This window comes from Gracilinanus agilis, chromosome 3, assembly GCF_016433145.1.
Source record: "Gracilinanus agilis isolate LMUSP501 chromosome 3, AgileGrace, whole genome shotgun sequence".
NCBI lineage: Eukaryota > Metazoa > Chordata > Mammalia > Didelphimorphia > Didelphidae > Gracilinanus > Gracilinanus agilis.
Window position 1 is genome coordinate 514151759 of NC_058132.1, and position 13920 is coordinate 514165678.

A 13920-nucleotide genomic window follows, 5' to 3' on the forward strand; every position below is an offset into this window, starting at 1 on the left:
GTGAAGATTAAATAAGATAATAAATGCAAGATGCTTTCTAAACCTTAATGTACTTTATATAAAACATATGAATCATAATCATTATTATTATAATTATCATAGGCCAGGTCATTTTGACCTCTGTCTGGACTACAGTAATTGCTTCCTTACTCATTTTTTCCAATATTTTTCTCTCCCATCTACTCTCTGCTCTACTGCCACATCAATCTTCTTAAAACACTGGGGATTACATTTTTTGTGCTCAACCTTCAATGACTCGCAAAGTTCTACAGTATAGAATTCAAAATCTTTAGTATGACATTCTAGACAATATATGATTGGACACTAACCTGCCTTTCCAGACTCCTTTAGCTTTCCTGTTATAAAGTACCAGGACATTTTCACTTGCTTTTTTGCATTTTCTCTGCATAGTCAGATTGGAAGTTACTTATGGGTAGGGATAATGTCTTATACTTTATATTCCACAAGTGCCTTGCTTTCTGCCTTATAACCAGAAGTTATTTTAAAGTATTTGATTAATTAGTTGGCTAATTGATAAGTTATTAAAAGATCATTTTAGTTTTCTGATTGATTGCTAAAGAAGTCATTAATATTATATCCATCCCTAGGGATTGTGTGTTAAATTAATTAATATTAATGAGCTATAATGTTTATGTAATCGAGTAGATTTGACAATTGATGACAACCAAAGATGATTTTATGGGCATATGAAACTGTGATCATATGACTGAACTATGCAAAAGAAAAAAAGTTTGGTGATTTTTAGTCATTATAGGACTTTATTGTTGAGCAATTAATCAGCAATTTATCTATATAACCAAGTCATTAGGTCATTGATATGGTCCAAATTACTGTACTTATGTCTTTATTTTGCTTGCAATTAAGTACATAGTTTATACAAAGAAATACATTTTCCTCTAGAAACAAAATGAATATATTTCAAACTTATTTCAAAGTTACACAAAAATGTTATTAAACCGTAAAGTTTCAAGTATTGTTCAAGCTTTATGTTTTATTTCTTAAACCTGAAGTGCTAAAATAAAGAATGAAACGATTTAGCCTTTTCTTTCCACTTCAAAAATCATTCCATTTTCTTAGTATTAAAAGCAAACCATCTAAAAGTACATTTAATAATAGACAGTCTTCAACTTAAAAACAGATTAAGATACAAAAAAAGTTCTTGAAATTTGTTCATTTGAAACTTAGTGACTATTTTCTTTGAGATTAATTTTATAACATTGTTAGGTTATTGAGTTTGCTCACAAAAGTCTATTTAATCCATAATTTGGTGGAATAACCTTCAGTCTTATGCCCTGAGCAGTGAGTGTTCCTAAGTCAAGGACTATAAGATTATATTTTGGGAGTGTCTGGTAGTTGTGTGCTCTCATCTTCAGGCTTCTCGTCAGTGCCTACTTGTGGGAGTTCTACTTTATGATGCTGTTGAGTTCTCCCTCCACTCTCTGAAAAAGTCTTATTTTATAACCACTAAGTTATGATGACATATTACTTTAATTTTGGCCTTTTATTATTTTATTCTTCCTTATAAATATATATCCTGATAAATAGGAGAGAATATAAACAGTATGCTTTGTGCTCTTCATATGTTCTACTCTTCAAGAACTACCAGCTGTTTATTCTGATAGATCATAATGCAAGAACTTCTTTGGGGACCTTCTGTGGCAGCCAAGTTACTTCCACAAAAGCTTCATTGCCCTTTCTCCTTTCTCATGCATCTAAAATCCATGTTTTAATCTAAATGAGGTGAATTGTGTTCACAGTAAAGAATATGTGTTCAGGTATAAGCTAATCAGGTAGATAAAATTCTGTTTCCAAAACACAGCAACTCTATAGGTGAGAATGTGATTGATTATAACAACAAAAATTAGTTCCAAAATGGTAGAAAGTGTCAGTGACTTTTTTTTCCTCTTGAGAATTAGATGAAAAAGACAGTCTAATGATCATAACACTCAACTCTATTTCTAATTTCTGTGGTACCATGTGTAAGACTATGATTGATCTTCCCAGTGTTTAAAAATTTAAGTAGAATAAAGTTAATGGGATGACACATCCCAGAACTCTTTTGCATCAATTAAAAAGGGACTTAATGTTAGAGAAAATTTAGCAGCATCATATTTATTCACAAAATAATTCACCTTTCATTAATGTTCATCTTTCCTTCCATTCATCATTGTACTGCTGTATGTGCTGGATGAGTTAACAGGCTCTGCAGAGTTATGGTGTCACTGACAAGTTAGCTCTCCTTAGGTAAAGATGATACTCTTTAATACCACTTCTGCTAGGACTTTCTCATATAAATCAATATTTCACAAATTAGAAAATTGCTCTTTTTCCATTGGCCTTTACTGTAGGGCACAGTTCAAGAGGCAATGTTTATATATTTAGTTAACATAAATCCTTTTATAAGAAACTGAGGATATTATGTGCTAAAGAGAAAGAATTCTTAATGTTTAGAGGGATTTCTATCAAATTACTACACAGCCATGTGATTCTAAATTATTTTTAAGTTGATCTGTGAAGAGGGATTCTTTGGGTAAAAACAATGCTTCTGAACCAAGGTATCAAGACATGTTGATGAGATGCTGTGATGTCTGGTGTGTTGTGATGCTTTTGAATTTTTTCCTAGGCTTTGATCTTGGTCAAAATTTGATTAAGAAAGATGAAGGTAATGGCGTGACGTTGCTGTCACATTTGAGACATGAGGAATGTAGTGACGAGTATAAAATTGACTGAGTTGGAAAACTTTGATTCTTTTATTGGTGTTAACATTGTTACTGGGCATCATAGGGCTAATCACCATACCTATGAGGTCCTCAGCGTCTTTTGGAATAAAATGAAGGGATGAAAAATAATCTCTAAATTTTATTCCCAATTCTAAAGCACATCCAAAACATTTATGCACTAATTATAAGGTAATGACAATATTAATTGTACTTCATGGAATTAGTCTCATTATTTTATAGTTATACAACATATATGTGTATGATATATATTCATATATATATACAAAATATTTTATATATGCATATGTACATATGTATTTATTTTATATTACATTTTAGTGTAGAAAATCTGAGATGGAAAAGATTGCAGGGAATAGGAAAAATAAAGAAAGAAAAGACTGGCATTGAGGCATCTTTTTAAAAAACAAAGAGAAGAGAACAGCAGAATAGCTAGAAAGGACTATGATAAAATAGGGCAGCTTTGAAAGTTACAGGCTGAACTTCTATATTTAATTTGTATTTTTAAACCATTACATTTCATCTTAGAATCAATACTATGTAATGGTCCCAAGACAGAAGAGTGGTAAGGAGTAGGCAATGAAGTGATTTGTGCAGGGTCACATAGTTAAGAAGCTCCTGAGACCAGATTTGAACTGGGACCTCCCTTCTTTAGGCCTGAATCTCAATCCACTGAGACACATAGCTGACCATTAATGTGCTTAATTCTAAACTGCTTTAAGTATTGAAGCATATTTTCCTTCAATAAGAGAATACTTAGCCCTAATCTTTTCCTATAAGTAGGTGCTATAAAATAGCCGACCATGAAGCTATAACATTAAAAATTTAACAATTATATTCACATTTAAAATCACTTTTACTAGAACACAAAGTGAAACTGATGAAAGAAGCAATAAAAAAATCATTTTTCAGTCTAGTGGAATCTTCTGTATGGAAATCTTATATTTCTGACAGAACCTTAGAACATTTTGTTTTGAAGAAGTGAATGACAAAAACTACTGTTGTTACTGAGCAGTCTAGTGAGGTGGCAGAGTTCCAGTTTTGTTATTCACTGAAAAAGGTTTGTCAAAATGAAGTGAATAGAAATAAAGAGATTCTTGGGTGGGGGGGAGGAGGGAAGGGGTAACACATAGAAGGTTATACATATTGAAACCAGATTCCCATGGATTTAAATATTTACTTTCTAGGAGTATATTATTCAACTCGGTTTTTCAGTGTTATTTCCAAAACCACAAAGCATCTTTCAAGCCACAATGGTCCCATTAGCGGTTTTATGATTAAAATGCCACTGTGGTTTGTCCTCAGTTTTCAAAGGCAATATGCCTGGTGATATGGCTGTCCTGAGAGTAGCTATAGCTGCTGGTGTGTGCTTTGCTTTTTGCATGGATCCATTAGTGACAGAAACTAGTACAACTTTTAATTCTGCATGCTTGTCCCAGGGCTTTCTCAGCCCCTCACTCCCATTGAGCAACCCTGTATCTTCCCGCTGCACACTAGGCTGACATCTGGTCTGCTATTATTTCCTCAAAGTTAACTTAAATTCTGCCTTATTTCAAGTTATGCTTCCCTCTATCATCATGAAGCTTATGATTACCACTCCTTGTGGCATTATTCATTTTAGCATTATCTCCTTGGGTATTCAGTCACTATATTTGTGGAGGAATTATTGCTATTATATTGTGATCTCAGTGGAGTACAAGGGTTGATTTTGTGAAGTAGTTATATGATCCAGCTAGTGCTGTGATGACAAGCCTAAGGCACACGTGCTAGAGATGGCATGCCTAGATCTCTCTGTGGGCACACATGCCAAGGACCCGGTACACCAAAGACCCAGTGCCCCAAGGACCCAGTGCCCCCAAGAACCCAGTGCCCCAAGGACCCAGTGTGCCAGTCCCTGCAGCACAAAGTTCACCAGAGTTCCTAAATAGAAAGGTGCAGCGGGGCTGCTCTTCTCCCTATTTCCCCAGCAGAAAGGAGTCAGAGGGTCTCTTCCAGACAGCATCTCTTGCAGCACAAGATTGCCCCACCTCATTCAGAATACAAAGCCTCTTAATTACCTTTGGTTTAAGTGAGACAGAAACAACTAAAGTCTTTACTATCAAAAGCAACCAATGTCTTTACTGTACAAAGTATTTATGGGATTTGGGGATGTGTCTTTTGAGTTTGTACTTTTAAAATGTTCAAAACTGCAGTCTAGTGATTTAGGAATAAATTTTATGAACCTGAGGCTAGGCTAATAGCCTCTTCCTTGTTCCGTAATCCCCTTCCCCAGTTTCTTTCATTGGCAACCCTTTTTAGTCTGTTCAATCTGTATTCAAAGGGGCCTTTTGCCTGAGGGAAAAATAGTGGCTTGTCTGAGGTAGGGATCTCCCCATCAGCCCTGCATCCATGTTAAAACTGACTTCAACCCTTGACCATTTGCTAAAAAGGTTCATTTGGAAGAGGATACTGCAGGAAGGCTGGGATGTGATGGGGTAAATGTCAGAATGATGTCATTTAACCTGAGAGTTATATTTTCCTTTAAATAAGTTTTCCTATAAGTTGGTCTTTTTTTGCACTTTTTTTTTCCTGGCCACCTTTTTTTTTTTTTCTATTTCTCTCTCAATATTTGAAATGGCTTCTGGTTCCCTGAATAGTGGCTAAAGTGAGTGTACTTTGAAATTTTCACAGTCCCCTCAATCTCCACTTTGGAGAGGAGCTAGGTTTGAGGGGATCATAGCTCACATAACTAGAGGGGAGTAGAGTGGAGTGCTTGTGCCCCTCACCTCTCCCGCTCCCCAAGCCTGACTGCAGCACCCGCCCCCATGCTCAGCAGTCCAATGGGAGTGCTTCCTCCCTCCCCTGGGTGGAGTAAGGGGGGAAAGCAGTATGAGCCCAGCATTCAGTGGGGGAAGGAGCACAGAATGTGGTGGTGGGGGGGGGGGTGAAATTGGCTCTGCCCTTGGTCTGAGGGGGTGGGGACTGGCATTCCATCTCAAAAAGGTTGCCCATCTCTGATATAGTGTGACTGTCCATAAATATTACCAGGATGATCTTCTTAATAATCATTTGATCGTAGTATTCATATATCACGTTGCATTAGCCATTTTTAAGAGACAATTTTTATGTCTATAAATGACTGTTTTTCTACAAGAGCAGTTGGCAGTTCTACTGTGGATAATCTCTCCTCGTTAAATGGGTTCACCATTACGTCTCTAGCTGTATAACATTTGTTTTCATTAGCAATATCTTGTATTTTTATTAAAAAAATGGAATTTTCCCCTTCAAGAGCCTTAAAACAGTTTAGAAGTTTCTGGATCCTTTTCATGTTTAAGATATGAGCAAATTATTTTATTAGCTTCAATTCTCTTACCTAAAATTGATAGTGATTAAATATTAAATATTCAGGTATCCTTATAGTCATACTTTATATTTTGTATTTTAGTATAATTTTTGTATTTTTATTGTATAATTTGTATTTTGTATTGTATAATTTGTATCTTAGTATAATATCAATATTATTTTAATGACAATACCAGGAAAAGGAGGTTAGAAATAGTACCACTTTGGGGATCCCAAGCAAGAAATTAACTTAACTAAAGCATATTCATGCTCCATCTCAGGAATTTACTTGCAATACATTTAACCTCTGGGAAATCTTTCCTGAAAACTCATAGTAATTGGTCAAAAGATAGACTGAATGTTTTATTCAGACAGAAATTAAATTTTCTAATAGGAATTCTTTCTAGCTTTTTCCCAAAAGAGAAACATTCTTGAATAGTATAGAATAACGTATAGGCTACTTAGTCAGTCAACTAGCATTTATTAAGCATCAACTACATACTAGGCACTATGGTAAGATTTATAGATACAAATAACAGTAAAAAAATAATAAACAATCCCTGCTCTCAAATCTAATTGAGGAAACAGAATGCAAACAACTATGTACAAACAAGAGACAAATACAATAAACAATATTTTCAGAGGCAAGACCCAGTTATTGAGACAGATTCCTTGAAAACTAAATGATTATGGCTGAGATTTTAAGGAAATCAGGGAATTGAAGAGATCAGTATGAGGAAGAAGAACATATTAGACATAAGGGACAGTTAGTGAAAATACTTAAAGAGTCAAAAAATGGAGTCTCATGTGAGAGGAAAAGGAAGATGGTCAGTGTCACTGGATCACAGACTATAGAGAGGGGAGCAAGCTAGGAGACCAGAAAGGAAGGAAAGTGTATGTATGAAGAGCCAAATAGAGGATTTTTTGTTGAATTCTCAAGGTAGTATGGAGCTACTGGAATTTGTTGAATGAGGTTAGAGGGATGACAATAGAGTCAGATCTGTGTTTGAGATAGCTGAGTTAAGGCACTTGAGGAATGGTGACCAACCTGTGTAGTCGATATTTGACTGGCTACACAAATATAAATTAAAATAAGAAAAAATATACCTTTCTCATACGGAAAACACCTAGTATCATATGTAATATATAATATCTAATACTCACCTTTCATGGCATTTCAATTCACTCATCAATTTGTTTATTACCTAATTAACATTTTGCTACCCTTATAAATGCCGTTAGTCAATTAGTTTTGTCATAGTTTTCTGTTTTCTGAAAGAAAATTATTCTTCCATATGTACGATAAATAGAACAGTCTTGAGTGTGTCTTTCCTACAGGAATTTATGGATAGAGCAATGAATTCCATTTATACATCTCTAAACAGATTTTCAAACAATACCTACAACATTCAAATCATAACCTATAATTTCAATTTTTTTAAAACCCCTACTTTCCATCTTAGAATCAATACTGTGTATTGGTTCCAAGGCAAAAGAGTGGTAAGGGCTAAACAATGGAGGTTAAGTGACTTGCCCAGGGTCACACAGCTGGGAAGTGTCTGAGAATAGATTTGAACCCAGAATCTCCCATATCTAGGTCTGGCTCTCAATCCACTGAGCCACCCAGCTGCCCCCATAACCTACACTTTGGAAAGTTCTTCTATAATACTTCTTTAAAAATTTTTAAATATTTAAATAATGTTTATTGTCATTAGGACTTTAAGAAAATAAAATCTGCAGTGCAACAGAATTCTGAATATGTATTGCATACTTTATAGAGGGTATTCTTAAAGTCTCAGTAAAATTTTAAGCTATTAAAACTTAAAATTTTAGTCTTTGTCAGCAAAATCTTATGTTTTAATAGCTTAAACCGTCACTGAGACTTTTGAGACACCATCTATTCAATATATTTATGTCCATTTTCTTGGGCTTAGAGCACAGTTTATCATTACATGCATTTCTCCTTGCCCAGGTAGAATGTAATTTTCTTGATATGGAAGACAATTTCTTTTTGTCTTTGTATCCCCAGCACATGGCACAAGCCAGGCAAATTGTGAACAATAAATACATATGTTCACATGTTTTAGTTTTAATTTATTATAGAGGCTTCATAAAGTATCTCTCTGATAACACACATCTAAATATATACACATATATATTTATAATATACACATTTATATAGATAAATATTTTATACATATAATATATCGTAATTTATTTCATGGCATATCCTGGGTGAAGAATGTACCTCCTAGACTTAATGTTGTTTAGAACAGAAAATGTAACTGACTGCAACTTTTGCTTCCTGTAAAAGAAAAATCTTCCAAATTGCTTTTATCATTAGCCAGACGAGGGTTTTTATTATCCTCTTTAATGTCTATTTTATTTTGAAGACCAAAAAATATGACAATGATTTGAAGCTTTGCTAGTTATAAACTTCACATTCTTTTAAAAAAATAATTAAAAAAAAGGATTTTTGACCAGATCTCTTTAAGTTCCAATCCAACTCTAACATTCTAAGCTCCTGTGATTTTGTGAGCTTTCTCCTTCTGTATAGTTTCCTCTGTGTAAAAGCAAGAGGGTGTGAAATGGCTGTTTGATTGGCAATTGTTGTCATTTGAACTCCAAGAGGACCAAAATGACATCTCAAGTATAAATTGGATTTAAAGTGAAGCAGAGTTGCATAGTCATCTACCTCACTCACTCTTCCAGTCATTGAAGTCCAGTGACAAGGCAAAAGTCAAGATGACCAGTCATGGTTCAGGATGACCTTGCCTTCTTTGATGGCTAACCAAACGCAAAGCACTCCACAGCTCCTGCGTCTGCATTCATGGCCACTGGAACAAATCGTTCTCATCTGCCGATTTTCCCGAGCGATGTCTTCACAAGAACGAAGCAGATAACCTCCATAACCGAACAGTGCTTTTGAAGCATATTCTATCCTGCTACCCTCAAACTGGGTTAGCCTGTCTGCTGAGATGGTTTTACTGGACTGTGATCACTGCAATGGAATTATTTCTTGAAGCTACAAAATGAGAGCTGAGGCAGGTGGACATTGAAGGAAGAAAGTAGCCCTGAAAAAGGTTCAGCAAGGAACTAGTTTTCCCTGGACATTCATTCCTTACGCACCAGGTGTGAATGAAATTTGAGATGAAGGAAAAACTAAGACAGGGGAAAAGGTTCAGTTGATATTTAGTGAAAAGTATTATAAAAGGAACATAGAGAATCTTGTTCCCAGGAAGTTATTAAAAACAGATTGACTGCATTGTATGGAATGCATTAGACATAGATTTTTCTTAAACTCAAGCATAGGAGTAGATTACCCGAGAAACATCCCTTTAGCCTACTGATTTTTTAAAAAACCAAAATGACTATTCCTGGGAAGAAAAATTCATTTTAATAAGCATAGGAGATAAGTTATTAATGTTAACATTTAGTTCATAGTCAAAAGTAAAATTGGAAAATATCAAAGGATAGTCTTTCGATTGCTGGTCTTTTAGATGAGAGTATGTATGTCTGAAAAAGAGAAAGTTCCTATTCTGTTCTTGTCTCAACTACTGAATTGTTACTTTACATAAGTTACTTAACCTTTCTCTTTTGCTAGATTATTTTGTATAAGTCACTTAACCTTTCTCTGCCTCAATTCTTCATCCATAAAGTGCTGATCATAAAACATGAACCTGACTCACAAGAATGTGGGGAAGATTAATGAGACCATATCTTCAAAGTGATGTTTGAGGAAAAATGAAAATAATCTTTCTATATTTTTGTAATTGCTTATGTTGAATCTGTATTGCTGGTTCCTTATCTTATTCGTATTTTAGAGTTGCTTAATCTATTTCACCTGTCTCATTGTTTTTATTTTAAGGGAAATTTAAAGTTTATAGAAGATATTACAGGATATTCATCCCATTTCTTTTACACAGATAATGATATTTCAATAATTTTTAAAAGCAAGACACTCTATAATTACTTTTAGTTGGATAATCCATAGTGTGTCTGACAAATTTCTTTGTCACTTAGGTTTAGAGAGAGATTGGACCTGTAATTTCAGTGGTTTAGGGAGCTCATAGGTGAGAAGACTGTTTAGCTACTTATTCAGCTTAGAATCTTCTACAGTTTCAAGTCTTAGAAACTGAATAGAAGACCAAGAGATTAAGTAACAGAGTCATACACATGATAGGTGTCAGAAGTAAGACTTTAGCCAAGGTTTTGCTAGTTTGGAGGCCAAGTTTATAGACATTTAGCAGCCAATCTCAAATCTAAGATTTTTGTATATTACTAGTTCAAGCAAAAAAGTGGAAACCTCTCAAGTTTATTCCAAATTTGAAGCAGGAGGAAGCCTTTTTTTTTCTGTTATGTACTTTGAACGTGATAGGAAGCTGTTGTCATGGCATCAATTTCTGACTTAAACTGAATATTACAAGTTGTTTTATAATAGAGAATAATTATGCAAATAACTTGATATTTATTTTGTTTATATGTTTGTAATTTATATAATGTATTAATTACTTGGGACAAAGTAAAATAAATTTTCAAAAAAATGTCCCAATAGGATTGTCATATAAGTCAATGAAAGTAGTCTCACCATATTGAATTTTGGTAGTCATATATTTAAAATGCTGTTTTCCAAAAACTTTATTCTAGAACATTTCTTCTGTTAATTATTACCTAATTGTCATATATATTATATATGTATATATAATATATATCTTTGTACTTTTGGTTTTTATATTGCCTCCCTCATTAGATTGTAATCACCTTCATTTTGTAAGGCAAGGGCTTTTTTTTGCCTTTTTCACAATTTTTTTTTTTTTTTTGCTTAGCACAGTTTTGGCACTTAGTACAGACTCAATTAATGTTTATGGACTGACTGATCAATTGCCTAGGAACTTAGAAGCTATGCTTTTCCAGTTGGTATTTCCTCCTGTCTTCTTACTCCTCTGTCAGTTACCCTTTTCCCTACTATCAATAAAACATCTTCTAGTTAGTAATGTCCTACTCCTCACTGTTTCTGATCTACTGCCTGCTGAAACTCAGGAAGAACTGACAGTTGCTAGGGGAAACCAGATCACTGGTCTTTTAAAAAATAGTAACTTCAGTTTCATGGACAATATTTAATCAGTAGATTCTAGCCTAAAGTAGTGTGCACTTCACTCTCTAGCAATAAAGTGCCTTCTTTTATGTTATTCAAAGACTTTTCTCCTCACTTCTGAGTTCAGACTGTATTCAGCATGGCACTTGATTGCTGAAAAAGTGGAATATTGCTGTTTTTGTTGTTGTTGTTTTTTATCACATAGTGCATTGTGAGCATTTCATATTAAAGTTTTAGTGTCACTTTCAATTCTATAAACTTGAGTTTCTAAATAATCAATCAATAAATAAACATTTATTAAGCACCTACTAAATGCCAGGTACTTTACTAAATGCTGAATATACAAAAAAGAGGCAAGAGAGTCCTTGCCCACAAGGAATTTACAATTTAGTAGGGCTTTTGGGAAAGGATAACCAAAGGAGTCATATAAAAATGCTTCCTCGTCAGTTATATATTTTGAATCAAATCCACTTCATTTGATGATAATAATTATTTGCATTACAGAGTGTTTTAATGTTTCCAGGGGATTTTCCTTACATGAGTTCAAACCTTGGCTCTGCCCACCAACCAGCCATTTAATCATGGGTAAAACCATTTAACTTTTCTGGGCTTCAGTTTCCTTATCTATAAAATGAAAGGAGTGGACAAGATGTTATCTTTGGTCCCTTCCAGTTCTAAATCTAAGAACCTCTGAACATACTAAAACAATTTAATTAAGAACTTTCAAAGACTAATTAATTTCAGAATTAGAGCAGAGAATTAATTTGTCTATTTTGCCTTTTTAAAAGCATTTAAAAATAACTATCAGAATTTTAAATAAAGTTAGTCAGGAAAGGAATTATTCTGAGTTACTATATTAGGCATGCTTGGGAACTAAATTAACCCTTTCAGGCCACGAAATCTCCCAAAGTGAAAGATGACTTTTGTTTAATAATCAGTTCAGTAATGGCTTGAAATTATTTCTATAGTCTCTGCAACTGACTTAATTAACTTTCGGATGGTAGCTTACCTTTATAGAAAATCAGCACTTTGGTTTCTTTTGTAATAGTCTTCTAAATTAAAATAATTAGAAATCTGACTTTATGTTTGTATTTGTACAGTACAAAATGGTTAGCTTTGTATTCAGAGGTTGCCAGCTTGTGCTCATTTCCTTGAGTGCTGCTAAAGCCTTCTCTAGGCTTTCTGAAGCTTCAAGAAAATTTGTATATCACAGATCAAAACAGTAACACACATATATTACCTTAATGATTGATAAATGATTTCTTTACAATAGCCCTCTGAAGTATAGGCGTTATTAACCCCATTTTGCAGATGAAAAAACCAAGGTTGTTAGTAGATAGTGATTTTTCTATGGGATTACTGCTATTAATTATCTGAGGCAGGATTCAAACTTAAGTTTCCTGACTCCCATTTGGTACATTACTGCCAGCTGGCTGATGCTCTCTCTCCAGAAGGAAAAAATAAACACTGAAAAAAAAGGAAGGAAAAAACAAGAAGACTTAAAGCTTCTGTTAAATTATTTGATGACTACTTTAAAAAATGAATATTACTCATATAGTTGATTTAAAAAAATTTATGAAATGTAGTGCCATACTTTGATACAGTGAGCACAAAATGAGTCAGTTTTGAAATCTGAGTATTCCAAATCTGGTTTTCAGAAGTTAATGAACTGACTTTAGAGAAATGATCCCAGAAGTGCTTAGGAAGATACATCATGGCCTAGATTTTGTTTTATGCCCAGGAGACTTTTATTGGGAAAAAAACCAGTCCTACAGTTGTTTTTAGGTTCACATATCTGTGCCTTGAAATTTCCAGTTGGAAATGATAATTACTAGATTGTTTTTTGTTTGTTTCTAATACATTGACTTCTTCTTTCTTTAATGTCCTTCCCATTTTCTTTTACCTACTGCTTATTCTCACATTATACCCCTGAACAAGGTCTTGCAAAATAAGCTTCTCCTGGGCCATTTGAATTTGCAGGCTATTTAAATGAGGGAAAAAACTTATATTGGTAAAGTGGAATACAGAAAGGTGATAATGAGCTCTTATAAGGCACTGAAATATGAAGTAACCAGTGAGTCCATAACATCGTGGCCCATATTTCCCAAATGAAAAAAAAAAGATACATGTAGGTCTAATTAAAAAAGAACCCACAAAATGGGATACTGTAATGAAAACTTAATTATAATATAGCTTATGAGAGTAGGTAGGCACCAGTCGTCAAATTTTGCACAGCAATATTCCTGATTGCTTTCAATAATAATTGAAGAGACTGCCCCTATTTTATCCTCTACTACCAATATTTCTGTGAATTAAAGAAATCCTGATATTCACAACTAAAAGAATTCTCATTTGAATATACCGATGGAATAATATTAAAGTATAGTCACCAATCTTCAGGAGCTGTGACTCATTTGAATACATTTGCTCCTATTCACAGTAGGCTGTTTTACAGCACAAATTATCATCAACATTCAGAAGATCTCAGCAGTGGCTACATCCAGTCAATCTTATTTAATTAGAATTTGGATGATATTGGATTTACCCAGTTGAGGAACTTAATAATCCGCAGACCCTGCTTTAGTTACAGCTACATAGATGAATCCAATTCCTTTTTGATTTGTCTGTGGTAAAAATGTTTTGTTCTACTAGCCCAGATTTTTGCTTTAGGTGATTGGAATGGGGCATATGATTTCATTGAGAGAGGGAAATCCCAGGTAAGGAAACTTCTTCTACTGTTGCAGG